Source organism: Strix aluco, chromosome 12 (assembly GCF_031877795.1).
Source record: "Strix aluco isolate bStrAlu1 chromosome 12, bStrAlu1.hap1, whole genome shotgun sequence".
Taxonomy (NCBI): domain Eukaryota; kingdom Metazoa; phylum Chordata; class Aves; order Strigiformes; family Strigidae; genus Strix; species Strix aluco.
In genome coordinates, this window is record NC_133942.1 from 9,354,173 (window position 1) to 9,370,347 (window position 16,175).

Genomic DNA, 16,175 nt, shown 5'->3' on the forward strand with positions numbered 1-16,175 from the left:
TCCAGCCCCCTTGATTTGCTTGAGATATTTATAGATGTTATTTCTATTATATCAGTTGCATTTTAACCTTGGAATTTATAGTGGTTCATAATTTAATCTATTTGATGTTGACAGGATTGATAGATTGTTGCTTAATACCTATTTTACAAAACAATACGTCCAAGTGCTATTATTTAAAGATCTATTCTCTACATTGTTTCACAGTTTCATCTCTTGTCTTCTTTCTGGTGGCTTCAATGCTCTTTAAAGTTCTGAGGTTTTAGGTGTCAGAACACATGGGGTTTTTTCCCTTGAGGCTTCTTGGAATGAAAGGAAGCCTACCTCTACATAAGGTTGGTCTCAGAAAGTTAGAAAATCTTTTTTTTTTTTTTTTTTTTAAACCATATGCTCCTGTACTATCACCTAGTTCTAAGCTTTGACTTAGCTGCAGACTCTTTCACTTCAACTCATTAAGTGCTTGACAACCCCAATAATATTTACTTCTGTTAAAATAATAGGTCATCTACTAGGTGGTGTTATATATTTATGGTGATGTTATATATTTATATATTTATCAAACACTGTATATGTATGGTGTCTGGTTTAGCACTTAGTAAATTCCAACAGTGGAAGTCAGACCATACCCTCTGTGTCACTCAGACTTCAAAAGGACACAAAACAACCTTCACATCTCTGTATCTCTATCCAAAGTCTTTCCTTTTTGTTTGGTTTCTTGCATTAGAGAGCAAGGAGTGTACCTGAAGCAGTCAGTTGTTTCTTGTCTTTGTATTGTTTGATGTGTGATAAGCTTGGTTAACAGATCTCAGGGTGCTACTGAATATGGCTTCATTTGCTACAAAAAGTGCTATCTATAAGGAGGCAAATATGCCCTCTACTGACTTCATCTGTGGCTAGAGTTTAAAAGCTGCTGTCAGAGAGTATACAATGGAACTGTTTGCAAATAAAGCAAATTAAAATAAACATCTTTTATCATAAGAAAGCAATTAGTGTTGATTCGCAGCTTCACTTGGTTTTTGTTTCCTGACCTTGACTATATTGTGATGGTTTTGTGCTTCCTTGGACAGTTTCTACTTGCATCTGCATCGATTAAACCTTGATCTCATTTATTATCTCAGGAAATGGTCTCAAGGTCACAGGGCTGGAAATTTAATTATGGTGGCAGTATATTAAGTGGCACATTTAAAGATGCTGAATCGTAGTAATTAATTTTTTGGATGGTGGTCTCTAGGGAACAGGTTTTCTCTACACTGGGTGTTTAGACATCCATCATGGCCATTCAGCTTGGCAGCTGTCTTTTAGCTTTAAACTGCGTCATTATTCATCTTTTACGACTGACTTTAAAAACACTAGACAACTATATCCTTTTTTATTGTAATATATGTCAGATGCTTGTATTAAGCTATACTTCACCTTTGCTATAAAACATTAACAGAGGTTGCTAGTAGTTACCTGGGCTGGCCTCTAAATTGAGACAACAATTACCCTTCGCTGACATCTAGTGTCAAGACATGAGATATAGCTGGAGTGCTGAATCCATTGGCCTGGAAATCCTGCACTTCCCCAGTGATTCAGGCTCACCCAAGAAGCTGCAGCACTGGACATAATTAGTGGACACGAGGGATTAACTTGGCACTCAGTGTTGACTTTGTAGCAGCACTAGGTTATTGAATGAAATGCAGCACTGCCAAGGTCTTAAAAAGCTTGTAATGTTTAATGAAGGAACGGTCATTAAACTTGCTGGATCAAATATTAGGCAAGATGGAACTGGGAGGTATTTAATAAAGAGGCCTGAAAATATGAACTAAATCACATATACTCATTTAAACTGCTGGCTAAAGCCCAGCATATTTCAGGAGTGTTCACTGCTGTTTTAAGCTAGATGGTATGAACTGGGAAGGAGAACAGTAAGCAGTTTTAGCTTTCTGCATAACTTCACAGAAAGTTTTTCTACTGTAGAATTATTTTTCTTAAATTAAACACTTTAAAGTTCACAGATTCTGCTGGAATTGCAAAGAGATGCTCACCAGGGAGTATGAGGGTACTGGAGTTCTCATAGTGAACAATATCCACAGATTTTAAGTGAGGTCTTTCATACCCTTTGTCAAGCTGAATCTTCCAGAATCAAGACCAAACTATTAAACAATGGGTTTTCAGAATATTGTTACAAGAGTTGGTCCTCACACCAGTACATTTTTACAGGCTGAGGTGAAGAAGAAAATCTCTTAAAGCTCTTGGGACAGTCAGAGAATGGAATTAAATTCTAGGCACAGAATATTGGGTGTAGCATTCCTCCTGCACCTTGTCACCTCTTCATCTCTCTAGATATAGTTCTCCAGCAGTGAAAGTCTTTGTGTTTGCAGTATTTCATCTTCTCTTAAATTCTTGCCATGATCACACCTAGCTCTTCAGGCTGTTTGGCCCTTCTGTAACAGTAGTGTATTTCCTTCCACGGAGATCAGTTATATCTTCTTTTTGTACTGTGTGTTTTGTAATTAGACTTATGTGATTGTGGTTGAGATGTTTAAATGCTGCTCCTGTGCAGTGGAACTGATGAAGATTAGTTTTCCTAGGTGTATGTGTCTTTTGAGTGCATATTACTTCACTGAGCCAACTCTAGCAGCACGGAATGCTGTGGCTTAGAAAGTAACACCCTGTGGTTCATCTTAATTCAGAGCTTTTATAGGCAGTATTAGTAAATCCTCCACCCATGGTCTGTGTTCCCTTAGTTTGAAAAGGAAAATAGCGAGTAGAACAGCAGCATGTCATGACAGAAGAGGGATCTCTGAAGTCAGATATACAAAGGCATATAGCATTTCTTAGCTTTACTTTGGTTTGATTGCAAACTTACTGGTGTGAAGGACATCTCCCAGATGTGCCAAAGAGTGTAGCTATTCTCAAGGCTTGGAGTGTGAGAACAGCAGATAATGTTGATCAGGGCAATTCAGTCGCATACAAGCCTACTTAGAAATGGAAATGAATGATCGCACAGTGGCTTCTTACAGAGTTGCATTGTCTAAATTTCATCTAATTTAAGATGTATGAGAAAGGAAAACAAAACAGAGAACTAGGCTGGCCCTCCTCATGAACTAAGGAATATTCAGGGCATCTGTGCTGGTGCATGGGGATAGTTTGGGTCCTTTTTTATGTCTCTCCTGACTTTCTAAAGATGCTTTTCTAGTCAGTAGGCTTCTTGCGTGTCCTTTGCAGTCTAGATCTGGTGGCTTCTCTGCATGTAGCCCATAAGATATGTTTTCCAGAATAATGGAATGATATTTAACTTGGCACATAATGACATCAGAAAGGCTTAGAAGCAAGTGAAGTGGCAAGAGGGCCTATGTCTAGCCAAGAGTCACTTCTAACATGATATGTTTGCAAGTATAATGTTCAGTCTGGCCAGCTGGTTTCCATCCGCATGCAGTTGACAACTCCTTTGTAATTTCCTCTTAAAAACAGCCTATATGCTTGTAAATTGGCTCTCTCCTACTTTCAAATATTGCAGTAGAACATAAAGATGGGAATAAGGTATCCTGATCACTCCTGTGGATTATAATGGTTATTTTCCAAGTGCCCTAGCCTACTCATACATTATTAAAATTGGATAAATTGCATTTATATATGGTTGTACATCTAGCCAGGCAAAGAACAAATCAGGGCTTAGCTACAGCTGCAAGAACAGGATAGTCAAAATGGTTATTTTTTTTACATGAGTTTCTGAAGAAGCCCCTTTGTTCAGAAGCCACTGGATTTTGTGAAGAAAAAAGCATGTACAGAAACAAACATGAAGAAACATACATGTAAGGTGAAATTGCAGTATTTGATGCAGAATTATACCTAGAGCTTAGTAAGTACCAAAAAGATTGAAGAGGATATATGGAAATTCTTTTTTTCAAGCTTATGTTTTCTCACTTCTTACACCCCATTTTAATGAAGAACATTTAGATGCTTGAGTTGTTATTCTCAATGTTATTGATGGATTGAAAAATGATTCAAATATATCTATATGTAAATATTGCTATCAGTATGTATGTTCATGAGTATTCATAATGGACTGGAACTAGCCATCTAGAAAGTTTAAATTTTGGAGCATGTAGAAGAGATAAAATCAGTATAGCTTAGGTTACCACAGTTGGAAGAGTGATGGATATATAATAAATAATCCATAGATTAGGATAAGTTTATGCAAGTGATTAGGTGAGCAGCTGTGCACAATAAATTGAGGAACAGAAGAAAAAATCATTAGTGATAATTTCAGAAGAGGCTAGTGGTACCAAATTAAGTATTCAACATGAACTGCTTCTTCAGTTGTAGTCATAATATACATTTTATTCATATTACCTTACTGTTGGATTAAGTTACTGGCATTTTTGTTGAAACCAAGATAGCAAATGTTACTACAATTCATGTGGAATGATGTACAGTATGAATGGCAAAATTAGTCTGTGTCATGTCTTTTTATGTCAACAAGCTCAACAAAACCATTTATTGTTCATGTCTGGAGACTATTTTATCTAAAATGCTACAGTAGAAGGGCAGCAATGATAGCAAATGGTAGTGCTTTACCTCCTTTTGTAACAGACTTGCATGTGTTTGGTCAATCAAAATTTCCTCCTACTGAAAGGCTGGATTTATAAAACCAAGCATGGGAGGTTTGAATCCAAGCTGTACATCACCAGAACCTTCAAATGATATATTGGGATTTCTCCCCTGCTTTTGAACCATCTCTTTATTAGCATTAAACACCATGTCATTCTTGTAATGACTTCTTGCAAATGTAAAGTCTTGAGTAAAAATTTCCTTAAAACATTATTTAAAATAGAGTTATTCAGTTTACTTGCTTTACATTTTTTTCTCATTCTGAATGCCACAGTTTTAGCCCATGTCAGTGAAAGATTCTTCCATACACGGTATGCAATAACTGAATTTCTACTTATAAGAACTATCTTTCAAAACTGTTTCAGTGCGTACTCACATGAGTGATATCCTCAGAACCATCCACCCTGAACTACATTCAACTTTCCTAAATGAGATTTTATTGGAACTGATTATGATTAGATAAATGGCTGACTTCACTAATGTATAATACACTTTTCAATTATAGAGTACGTATGATAATTTACATTTCTTGTTTGATGGTATGATATTTATGTGACATATTCTGGATGAGATCTGCTGCTGTTTATATAATGGCCTTACTTTTCTCTTAAATTAAATCTGCTTTCAAGTTCTTTCAATATATTTAAATTTTTCAGATAAACAAAGACGTTACAAATCCACCTTAATTTACCCTTCAGTGGAATGAAACCTACTGGTGGATAAATTCTGGTGCCCAAATTTGTTGCCTAAGGAGACAAATTCTGTCATCAGATTAACAGATGAACATAATGTAGATTGGAATAGGAATTGTCCCCAGTTATGTTAGTGCAGAATCAAGCAGCCATTATCAAATTGACAGCTGAGAGACTGTTAAAGAAAAACAGAATTTGATGAAGAAACACTGTTTCTTATTTCTTGCAGTAAATATGATTGATGCCTCCTGTATTAACAGTTTTCTTTACATGGAGAGATTTTGCAGAATGCATTGCTAATTTTGAGATACACGAGAATTAGAGCATCTTTCCTGGCAAAAGACCTCTGGGCAGGGCAAGAAAGAAAAGTATTTAATGTTTGGGGGTTTTTTTTCTTGCTAATAACCTGTACAACTTTTCATCTGGTGTCAACACCCAGAGAGACAGCATTCAGTCAGAAAAGAGAAAGTGTCTATAGATACATCAATAGATTGTATCACTAAATAGCTTTTAAACTTTATATTTAAAAAAAAGAAAAGCTAAAATGGTAATTACGGGTCACATCTATAAACTCTAAAAAATCAAGACTTTTGAAAACTATCATGTTACAGAATTTAATTTCAAAGTGGGCAACCTATTAGAGGAATATAGTTTTCTAATTCAATCTAATATTTCTGAATGCCTCCAGAAAATCAACGAGATTTCATGAAAGAACATAACTCGGCGTGTAATACAGTGTAAGAAAGTTCAAGACAGAGGTTGGTTGTGTTGGAAACCCATGGATGCTCCATAGCAGTCTTCCCAAAAGGGTTTAAAGAAAAAAACAAAACCCCAAATAAGCCACGCAGCGGTGGTAAGGTGTCCTCTTTGTGTTCCATCACTCAGTATTGGTTAGTTTCGGAAGTGGTAGCTTTTCCAGTCATGCACTATTTACATAGCTTACATGTGACAATAGTGATATTGCCAATCTGTGTGTGTGTTTTTATATATATATATATATAGTGTATATATACTTACACACACACAGTGTCCTAAACTGGAAAAAATTCAATATCCCTCCAACATGTACAATGAATTTATGCTTAGTTAGTATGGAATGGACATATGGTACTCTGATATTTGGCTTTTAATTCTTTAAAAGCTTTTTTTCAAATATACCTGATGCTTCTGCAGAAGCTCTGCAAAGAACTGAGAACTCAAAGCTGTGTTTTTAAGAAACTTTGAAGACTGTGACAACACTTTTTTTTCCTCCCTTAATGGCAAACAACAGAAGCAATTGGTAATATATCCACTTCACATTCCAAATTTTCAATTGTTTTGAGTATCCTTCTGCTTTAATCATTCCTGGCACAAGTCTACTGGACTTAGAGAAGGAATGAGGCCAGCTCTGGGGTTAGCTGAACGGTAGCATTTTGAATATGGACACAAAAATTTGTAAGGTCAAGAGTTTGTTAATAAAACATAATTGTGTGTACTTTTTGCTTTCATAAAATGTTTCATAAAATGATCCACTCTATTCCAGTTAATATTCTTGTTGTGCAGAGATTGCTGCCACGGGTCTGTAACTTTTAAAAATACGTGAGTTCATGAGAAACTTGCATGGCCTTTGCCAAGTTACTAGATTACAGTAACAGCTGATCTCAACCTCTGTTTTATTAGGACAGTATTTTCTAACCTATCGACAGATATATTAATGACACTGGCTGATAAATAAACCATCAGGTTTGGACTAAAGTTAGGAATTATTTTTGTAGAGGAAGTTCATTTTTTTCACAGTAAAAAGTTTTTTATCTCAGAGGACAAGGGGTGTAATGGTTTTAAACTGAAAGAGAGTAGATTCAGGCTAGATATAAGGAAGACATTTTTTACAATGACGGTAGTGAAACACTGGACCAGGTTGTCCAGGTAGGTGGTAGATGCCCCCTCCCTGGAAACAATCAAGTTCAGGTTGGATGGGGCTCTGAGCAACCTGATCTAATTGGAGATGTCCCTGCTCACAGCACAGGGGTTGAACTAGATGACTTTTAAAGGTCCCTTCCAACCCAAAGTATCCTATGATTCTAACTCACCGTAATTAATTTGAATGAAGATATCTATGTCATGTTTTTTGTGGAAGAGGGAGAAATAAGATAAATACTTGGGGACTTCTATTTGTTTAACTGGCACAGCTCTTTGAGGAGGGGCATCCTCCTCCTTCCCTTTCTTAAAGCTCCCAGAAGTGTGAGGGAAAGACACAGAGCCAAAGAAGCATCCTTGTCTTAAAACTGCTGAACCACACTCAAGCTATGCAGTTGGCAATCCCTGAGGTTTTTTGTTACGTAGGATTTAGATTGGGAACCAGGAGTCTACAAAATGTTAAGCTGGGGAGGGGAGCTATGCTATGAAATGCTGTTGTGGAGGCAATCTGCATCTGAATTCTGGTGGCTTTTTGCATGGCTTTCTGCAGCCCAGTGAGAGGTTTGTCCCTTTTAGTTTCTGGAATAGGGAGAGGGCAAAGGCATGAACAAGAGACTGTGTCAGCAAGGCTAAGTAAGATGCAGGGTCTGTGGCGAAATGCCATGCAGCACATACCAGTGAGTGGGAGAAAAACTTAACTGGTAGCAATCTGGAGATCATACTATTATGTCTGCAAGTCCCTCACTTTAAGGTCAAAGATTGTCTTATAGGAGCAATTAGCTCCAAACTCCTTTTGTGTGACAGGTGGATACTGCCCTTCAGAGAAAACAGAGGGGTAAACAATCTAGACTGCGGTTTGAGAAGCCCTGAAGAAAGCTTACAGAGAAGGCTGAATCTCGTCTTTGTTCTCTTGCTGTAAGGAAAATCAGATTGCAGAAATAATGTAATTTTGGACTTCGGTGAGTGTCGTGGTTTAACCCCAGCCAGCAACTAAGCATCACACAGCTGCTTGCTCCCTCCTCTCACCCTCTCCCACCCCCGGTGGGATAGGGAGAAGAATAGAAAACACATAAAATTCATGCATTCAGATAAGAACAGTTTAATAATTGAAATAAAATTAAAATGTAATAATAGTAATGAACAGGATGATAACAAAAAGAGGGTGAAATGAAACCCAAGAAAGACAAGTGATGCACAATGTAATTGCTCACCACCCACTGACTGATGCCCAGCCAGTCCCAAGCAGTGATCTGCCCCTCCCAGCCAACTCCCCCCAGATTATATACTGGGCATGACATCATGTAGTATGGAATATTCCTTTGGCCAGTTTGGGTCGGCTGTCTTGGCTGCATCCCCTCCCAACTTCTTGCGCCCCTCCAACCTTCTTGCTGGCAGGGCATGAGAAGCTGAAAAATCCTTGACTTACTGTAAACACTACTTAGCAACAACTGAAAAATCTGCATGTTTTCAACATCCAAAACACAGCATTGTACCAGCTACTGGTAAGAAAATTAACTCCATCCCAAGCGAAACCAGGACAGTGAGTAAGCACAGAACATCTGCATATGTAGGCTGGAAAAGATACACAGTTTCATGCTTGCTGCAGTTTGCACAGTTAGAAATGGTAGTTCAGAAGAGTGAAAGTATTTTCACCTTCAATTGTGTTTGAAAGTATGAAGCTATGAATAACCTGCCCAAGGATACTATGCAAAAGACTGAATTGTATGTTCTTTGTAATTACACTGGGTACCATAATTACACTGTGCACCATACTACAATGAAACACATGGTTTCTTCTGTACTAAGAAATATTGTTAAAATACAGCCAAAATGTCAAATCTATAGAGAATAAAAAGGAGGTTTGGGCAGCAGTGTATATTCCACAAAGGACTGTTCATTTCCTTGCAATGTTGAACAGCAGTGCTCCAGAGCATGGATGGGTCCTCATGTTCAGGGCTTTTACTAGAAGCCTTAACAGGCTTATGGTTTCTGTCTGAACGATGCCTTGGAGTCATAGGATAACTCAGGCCAGAATGACTTGCTGGAGGTTTGTGGCCCAGTCTCATAATTGAAGTGGGGTCAGCTGTGAGATCAGACCAGGTTACTCAGGGCTTTATCCAGCTTTGTTTTGAAAACATGTAAGGAATTTCCTGAATCTTCTTTTCCCACCCTTTCACGTGTTTGTATTATTGCTCAATTTTTCTCAAACTTCAGATGTTTTATTTGTAGGTATTAGGAATTCTCTATTCAAACAGTGAAAGCTGAAGGAAGTGAGTCAAGACACTTGCTGTGTGGGGTAGCTATAGATGTGCATGCTCTTGCACTCAAGATTTGTGACCTGAATCTGACTTCTCTCTCTAAACTACTTCGCTGCCTTTCAGTAGCTAACTACTGAAATTGCAGGTAATCTGATTATGAAAAATCAACTGCTGTGTAAAAGTAGACTATACACTTAAACCTGTATGAGGTAAAGCAGCTATATGAGTCTTCAAAACATAACCGTAATTCTCTTCCTCCTTTAACAGGACACCACCTGCTATTTAAGTCACTAACTATTCTGATTATTTTAGACAAATTTTAGTGTGCATTTTCCTTGTGTCTCAGTAACGAGGAGTGTGTTTTTTCCAAAATCACCCTACTACAGCTAAATGGGAAAGCATGTGTGTTTGATTCATATTGAGCTTGGAGTTTCTTGTACTGAAAAAAAACAGGAATACGCCCAGTAAGTAAATACTTATAGAAACAATAAAGCTGATGCAAGTAAGAGGAATGCTGAGTCCACAGACTGCATTATTAACAGCATATTAGTACACACATTGGCTGAAACGCGTAGGTAGTTGTGCATGCTGTAAATAATTCTCTGGGTGTCAAAATAGTAGTGCACAAGATAATTGAGCACATTGCAGGCAAAATGGCATGACCCATTTTATTTTCTTTTAAAATCACGATTAATTCATGAATTAGTGGATAGCTGTTCTTAGATTTTAACAATCTATTAAAGCAGTTGGGCAAAATCCTTCTGACTAGATGATCACTGATGATCCTGTTCCTGTTGTCCTCATCTAAATTGGTGTATGCGTGTGTACGGTCCCTTTAGATTTCCTTTCAGAAATTTCAAAGTGTGGTTGCATTACCCATCAACTTTAATTTTGTTCCTGTGCTTTTCTACAAAAATAACTTCTCTTCTAGCTTATCTTTAGCTCTATAAGAACTTCCCAAGGAGCGGTCAAAAAGAAATCTGCTTCAAATTGAAATTCTTGAATTCAGGTATGAACATGCAAACAACCAGGCAGAATTTATTTAACCTTCAGCCAGCTGCTTAACCAAGTTGAAATTATTGATAGCCTATCAGCAATGATCAAGATGGAGAGACTAAATGAAGAGGTGCCTTTTCTTTTTCTTCTCCAGTCTCCCCCCTCCACCCCCCTTTTTTTTTTTTTAATAAGAGAACCATTGAGCTGGTAACAAGACTTGAAATGCCGTGTCAGCTCAGCTAGCATGGTCAAGGAGCTCAGCTGTAGAAGGGAAATAAAACTGTTAAGTTATGGCTGCCCTCCAATCAGTCACAGGGGTAATGATGTTTGGCTTTAGTCAGGTTATATGTCAGTAAATATACATCTCTCAGACAGCCTTTAAGACAGTCTTAAGATCATGCTTATTGTTTTATATAGATAGGGATTGGATGCTGATATATGGTGGTCATAGGCCACTGAAATAAATTTCACAACATTCAGCAGGTAAAGTTAATCTCAATAGAACAGAATGTGACTGCAGTTTTGATAGAATATTCATTCCATCGACAGTGATGGGGCATTTTTTCTCTGTTAGGTTTTGTGCAAATCACTCAAATGCAGAGGATTTTTTTTTTTCCCTGCCTTGATTCTAAATTTATCACTACCTGAAGTGACCAATTACATTCAGTCTTTAGGGCAGAGCCTTGGCAAGTTCAAATTTCAAAATTCCAGCTTATAAACACCACTGTGAGCTATATTCTGTTCACCTGCTCTGCTCACAGGAACATATGAATCAAATTCAAAGGTAAGGAGACCTCAGAATTCCAAAAGCCAAATGTCATCTCTTTCATGTGTGAGTGATAGTGTGAACTCTGTCTCAGGAGCAACGGACAGAGACAAGACCACACCGAAACAGACATTCTAGACTTAACAGCACTATGAATTAAAATCTTACTTGAAAATCTTAGTGTAGACTTAGGCAAATATTTTTTACCATATTTTTTCTAATACTAATATTTAAGTTTCCACTTAAGCTTACTGCTAAGGAATTTGTATGTATTTGCAAATATTGGATCACACCTTCCATTACTGTAGATTGACATTAGTTATTAAATTCCACTAAGTCTCTCAGGGGTATTTGAGAGTTAAGATGCACCACTTAGCTTTTTTAATAACATATATTGGGTTGTTATAAAAAGCAGAAGGTCCCATTATGCAAGCCTTTGCTTTTACTAGTATCCAGTATTACCATTCCGCAGAGTAAGAAAATGTAGAAATACAGCCTACATGCATTTTATGTAACACCTATACAATTAGACTAGAATTTGATAAAGCCGTATGTGGTATTTATTCCATAAGTAAAACTTGCTGTGGGTCTTAGCCTATAATGTAGCGTTCATTTTTAATTTAGCAGAAATGTGGCTCTAAGTGTTAAACTAAAGCACTAAACTGCCCTGTGGTGTAGCAGCCTTTATATCTAGAATAACAAAATTGTTTTAGTTTAATTTAGTAGGATTTATCAGAGCAATGTGGCTTAATCCTAAAGTTTTATTTTGTGTTTTAATTTTCAAATATCCATTGAATTCAGAGAGAATTTGTCTGGATGAAGACCAAGAGTGGAAAAACAACAGGCAATGTCCAGAATTGCAGGCAGAAATTGTTTATGAGTTGACTGTATATCAGGCTTTCAACATTAAGCTTTGCTGACATTGTTTTGTTGGGGCTTTGTAGTTTATTTTAGTCAATGAACAGTCCTTTGATGATGAAAAAACCCAAACTCCTCCAGAGATCCAGGTAAGTCCAAGTTCATTACCAGTGAGAGCAAGGCACAGGCATTGTTTGTACGTTTAAGAGTGATGGAAATTTAGGAAGTGGGTGTGAATTCAATTTATACGTGATGCTGAATTTAGTCTTCATAATACTTGTAGATGTCCAATTATAAGCATACATATACTGCTCACAATGTTTAATTAAGTGTTAAAATGTTTATTTTTCTATGAATTAAATTCTGGATTGCTTCTTTGAGAGTCCCAGCCTGGGGTCTGTGGTCCAGCTGATTTCACTGGAAGACTTACTACCTAAAGGGTACAGAATTTGCTTAATATTACTATCTTCCAAAAGAACAACTTTTTCTGTGATCGAGACAAGCTCTGCTCCACAGCTTTCATAGTGCTGTTTTTCTTATGTATTCCATCTCATGCATTCTAACACCTGAAAGCTTCATGCTTTAAGCCCCCAAGCAGATGCTGTAGAAGGCATTGCACTCTGAATTCCATCACGTGTAAGCATTTCCAGTGGGGTCCACTGAAATATATCCTAAAATTCCATTAAGAAAGCACTTCAGGTTCCACGTGCACAAAAATATCTTGGATTATTTGCCTTCTAAACACAATACAGAATTCTTTGAAATTGCTTCAAACAACTCTGCTAATAACCTATCCACATTTCCTACCACCAAGATCTCAGATCTTTCAAATCTCCTGCAACTGAAAAAGGATGAAAAGACAATGACAGTACCTCAGTCTGCAGAATTTATCACCTAACCTTGGTCTGGGGATGGAAGGGCATGTATTAATAGATTTCAGGAATCATTGGGTCCTTGGCACCATGGTTGCCAGCTTAGGGAGGACTTTAGCCTGCTTTTTCTCAGAGGGATTCCAGTAGGAACAGTGGTTAGGAAAGAAAATGTTCTTTTGATTTTATTTCCTATGACGGCTGAAGCTGGATTTGTTGGTTTTTATGCAACATGTTTCAAACACATCATGAATCTGTTATCTGACTGACTACTGGTGGGAGAAAGGAGCAGAAGCAATAGCCCATGCTGCTGCTAATAGTTTCCATTCCTAGCACCACCCTGGGATTGTGGTGGTTTGGTTTTTTGGGTTTTGGTTTTTTTTTAAATCGGCTTTCATCATCTGTTCTCTTAACCAGATAAAACAGGGAGTAGAGGAGGATGGGAGGGTCCTTACTCCCTGCCGCTTTCCACTTACAGACTGCTCTCTCTTCCAACACAGCCCCTTAAAATAGCAAAATTGTACCTTTGAGTGTGAAGGACTTCAGTTCCTGAAGAAATCTCTTCAGGACTCCTGAATCTCTTCAGGAACTGAGTACAAGTTGTATCTTCATATTTGCTGAAAGGCACTCACACAATAAATTCCTACAGGAGACTTATACAATACAACCAATGAATCCAGCTTTAGCCATCTCACCAAAATTTCTTATGGGAAGATAATCCTGGAATACAGGAGGTTTACTCAGGTAGAGTTACCTGATAAACCTAATGATACCTAGAGCACTTGATGAACCTCTGGGTCTGTGCAGATAGTCTTATCCTAAACCATGATAAAAACATGCACTCCACTATCAGATCCAGAACATCAAACATTTACCTTCCTCGGTAGCTTGGATTCTTGTGAGCATCTTGATCTAAACAGAAGCTTCACAGCAGTCTTGACCTGTGGGTCAGAAGAGAGACTATCATGTGGCTGCAGATAATATTACAGATATTATGGATCTACTACTCCTGGCTGGTGTCCTTCTTTCAGATCTCCATTGAGAACAAACTGACCTGTTGGAGAATATTTTTAAATGTGCTTCATACTTTTAAATTTTGTGGACTCAGTGATCATGAACTGTCATCTGGTATCCTTACTTCCTGGCTGCACCTCAGCATCTGCGTCTGGACCACTGGCATTTGAAATAGCCTGTTGGAGGATCTGGGGTTTGTAGTTGCACTCTGAGAGCTCAAGCTGGCCTGTGTGTTAACAGTACAGTCTCACTAAGCTGACGTTACCTAATGGAATAATGCCCCTCCTAAAAACTTTTGACAGAATGGTCCAAACTCCATACTAGCACCTAGCCTAGCACCTTTCTCTCCCTTGAGCCAGTTACTGACTTCAATAGGAGAGAAGTCAGGCTAACACTGAACAGTTTTGGAAACCCCAAACTAATTGTTATATGGGCTCTGATATTTTTATTAAAGGAAATGCTTTTGTTTGCTTGGGTTTTTATTTACCATTGATTGAGATAACTTATACAACAGTGGTTTGATTCTATAAATGCGTGACCACATTTTCTTTCAGAAATTTCTTGATGGATTTTATTTATGGTGTTACTGTAGTGTTATCAGATCAGTATGGGGAACAGATGTTTTCTCATAGATATGAGGATATTGAAACAAAATTCTCACTAGTCTGATAAATTTGGCTTTAGGGAAATCACCTGTCTGTCTGATATTTTTTCTACCCCTGCTCCATAACATTATTAAGAGGTTCTTCAAACTAGATAACTAGAGTATATAGATGATAATAATTTGTAAAACCAAGACTGCTGGATTTGCTTCATATTTCAGGGTAACATGCAAACAAAAACAACTTACCTGGTCTACAGCCATTTTTAAAAAATATAAAATATGCTACAGATTATTTAATCTATATTCTATAGCATTTTAATTTTTAAGATTTAGAGTTAAGCTCAGAGACTATAATATTCATAGTACAGCTGTTATATTCGCTAAATGCTGATCCAGATCCTAAGAGAAAATTATTATATCATCAATATAAACATAACAGATTTTACCTTTTAAATCTGCCAGGAGAATTATTATGAGACTCCGAAATGTTGAAGAAGCTTTTTTTTATCTTAGATGGTATTACCTAGTCTATATTCACTACAAGAGGATTTTTCATTTTTTTCCCAATAGCTAATTTTCATTCAGAGAAGATGCTCTAATATTCTGGGCTTGTATAGCACTTTAAAAGCAGGTTTTCCAAGACGTCACATGCAGCGAATGACGTTTCATAAGCTTTTTGATGCAAATGTCATCACCTGAAAAATTCCAACTATTACCAGGAACCCCACAGTTAACTTAAATCCTTTACATGTGAAAACTGAGTAAGAAATGAGAGATAGTGTTTGTCTGGACTATAAATAGGCGTGAAATTATTCAGATACTTTCCATATGATCATCGTCTGTTAACTTTCATCTAGTAAGGTCCATTTCAGGAAAGCGCTTAGACAGGTATTTCGAGCTATCGACTTCTGTAAGCATGTGATTAAGAGCTTTCCTGAAGAGTGACCCTAATTATCATTCTTATGACTTAAATAAGGTTGGCTATGTCTGCACACCTACTTAACTTGGGGAACAAAGATTCAGCTTTTCAAATTAACGTATTAAAGGTTTGTATTTTCCTCATTTAATATATTAAATTGCTTCCTCCAGAGAAGGAGAACCATTTTTAACTATTTTTGAACAGTTTGTCAGGGACTGCTGTTTTTTAACTCCTCTTCCTCTCCTGGTCAGGTTTAAAAAGCATTAAGTTATAGGTCTCTGAATTTTCTATTACAGATCTTACTATTGGCCAATTCTGACTGTTCTTCTGTTTAATATTTGATCAGTGTCTGGAAAGGCTTTCGTCTGAAGGGAACATATGATCAGTAATGACTTTGATATTTTTTGTCTTGCTGGAAGTTGGCTATCTTTTAGCAATGCTTTTAAGGCTATGAAATTGCTTCTGTGTTTTGCAGTAGTGTACCTTGTATTGAGTTTCAAAAGCTTTAAGTCCATACGTGGCATCCTTAATGTCAATGTTTCCTTATCTTGTTTTTATTTTACCTTTTCCTAATTACATGTATGCTATCATCCAGTATTACAAGCAGTTCTCCTCAAAGCTCACTTCTCAGATTTAAAACAATTTTTCTTCCTATTTTTTCCTGCTGATTTAAAGAAAACACAGTAAAACAATCTGATGTAAAAAGCAGG